The sequence below is a fragment of the Rhagoletis pomonella genome, unplaced genomic scaffold, assembly GCF_013731165.1.
Source record: "Rhagoletis pomonella isolate Grant_MI unplaced genomic scaffold, Rhpom_1.0 Rhpom_scaffold_00001, whole genome shotgun sequence".
NCBI lineage: Eukaryota > Metazoa > Arthropoda > Insecta > Diptera > Tephritidae > Rhagoletis > Rhagoletis pomonella.
Window position 1 is genome coordinate 51,528,040 of NW_023458555.1, and position 2,702 is coordinate 51,530,741.

The window sequence follows — 2,702 nt, forward strand, 5'->3', positions numbered from 1 at the left end:
AGGTTTCGAGTTTCAATTGTTTGCCATGATATGTACACAACAGATAGATATGCAATGCATACACACATTTATACAAAGTTCCTAACTTTTACTGGAATTATTTCAATTTAATCGGATCGTCGACCAATGCTTATTCGCCGAAAATAAATGAAACCAATTAAACCTAATCACTGAATTTAGTAGTAATCTGCAGTGTGACCACATGATAATATACATAATGATATATAATACCCGAGGCTAAATTGATTTTGAAAAACTGTTAGAAAGTTTATATCCTGTAAAAAGTTAAGTTAAAAAGAAATCATTATATTCAACCCCAAAAACCCCTCACTAGTCCGACGAAATCAGCAACAACGATGTTCTTTTCGAAACACAATTGGGGTATTCATAACGGTGTCGTAAGCGTCGTATTGTTGTATGCCATAAACTTGAAACGCCTAAAAAATATATTAAGGGGGTTCGCAAAGTATCATCAAAGTCACATTATGAACTTTTGCGGTGTTAAAAAATAGTTGGTTTTCGTTTCAAGTTCCCCTAACATTTATTTAAGCTTTTAAAGTTTATGGCATACAACATTACGACACTTACGACACTGTTGTGAATCCCTCAAATATAACTCTCATCAGGCGAATAACCACTTTACTACTTCGAGGCATGCAATAGCAGTAAGTTAACAAATCAAATGTTGTTGCTTTTTATACTTTTAGGAGCTAAGAATTACAGCCAGTTTCACGAAAGCACTTTAACTGAAAAATCATTTTTTTATTTGAATGTACATATTATGAAAACCAGCAAAAGGGAAAACATCATTTTTGATTTAAATTGATAGTCAAATCGGCGGTTAATTTTCTAAACTAAAGTTTACTTTATATTGACAATATATTTTTCGAAATATCAAGAACTATGACTACTAAAGTATGCATTTTTTATAAGTTTCAGTGCGAATTTAGTTATTAATATTTTAAGTAAAAAAAAATTTGAAAAAGGCTGGAGGTTAGACCTAACATTATATGGCTATAGCATAAAATTAAAAGCTAAATATGGCCTCAAAAGAATTAACCTGGTCACACTGGCAATCAGACTTCCTGATTTAAGCTAGCGAAAAAATTCAGCATTTCGGTTCATCAGTCACAGCCTTCTTTATTTTTCACCTTGTTTCGCGCTAAAATCATTATCATCCTCGCAGTATTTTGCTTTTTTCACGTTCAAAGTATGTGTAGGCGCGTTGCTTTGGCAAAATGGGTGTTCCGGCGGGCACCTATAAGAGCTTGAAGGTAGTTAGAGGAGTATAATGGGAGAGTGAACTGTTGCTTCGCTACCAAAACAAAAATAGATTTTTTGTGCAAATAGTAGACGAAGCGCCAAGATATACAGCGGTGAAAATGGGCATGCATGCGAATGACAGGCGTATAGAAAAGCTATGTAAAACCAACGAAAAGCATTAATGAATGAGATGAATTCGGCATTTTCCTCAATGAAAAGCTCAAAAGGAAAGCTTTATTTCAAATACATACTTATGTTTGCTTCTCTATGAGTAATGGTAAAGTGAGCTCACGCGTGTTTATGTGTGTACATAAATACGCATACCTATGCTTATACAGAGATGAGAATGCCTATGCATGCACAATTTAGGAAAAGCGTCCGTACACTCGTTAATAAAAGCTCATTTTAAATTAAATGTCTTAATCTCAAGACCGGACAAGAGCAAAATTTTTTCCGCATATACTAAATTACGAATGACATACGGAGAATATGTGCATACTTAAGCTCAATGGGCTGGCTGTGTGTCCTTCCCCAGTCCAACCCTCTATTTACCCCTCTTGCACAAATATATATATATCGTCACTAGACATGAATAAAGGCGTGCCATTGTTTTGAAGGCGAAAAAGGACGCATTGACGAAAAAAGACGGGTAGTCATAGATAGTCACTTCAGCATTATTCTCCAAAAACTTTTTAGGGAATGTACATTAGGGACACGAAATTCGATACGATACGATACCATATCGATATTTTTGCCATTCGATACCGATACTTTTTAATAGATAGTTTTCCAACGATTTTTTTTGGGAATCGAGTGCCAGAACCCTGGTATCGTATCGAATCACAAATGTGCATAACAAAGTTAATGTGAGTAATAATATAAAATGAAAAGTCTAATTTTTTAAATTTAATTCGGAATTGGGCAAGCCTATTTGTATACAATTTTTTGTAGTAATATTTGAAATATTTAAGGTTAAATTTTCCAGTTCAAAAATGTTAAAATCTGTTCTGATTTTTTATATCAGCCGAAGAATCTGACGTGACGTTACATGACGTTACGCTACTTAAATTTTTATTGAAACTTTTTTTGTTAATATCGGTTTTAAACAAATTTTTAGCGCAAATAAAACATGAATTTTTATGTCTAATATATTTTTCATATATATTTCAGCACTACGTAGCAGTTCCATTTTTTGAAAATGTATGTCATACTATGGATTTCCGCTGGAAAAGCCCATATGGCTATACTTTGGAATTTATATGTAAAGCAATATGGATATAGTTGGGCTATAAAGAGCACAAATGTATACTGACTTAGGTTGGCATGTGGCGGGATTTCAACCCGCGCCTTAGCTCAACATAAGCTAACACTTATTAAAGTTCAAAGTGTTCATTCTTTATTAGTAAATGAGATCAATATCAGTATTCAGATATAATTTC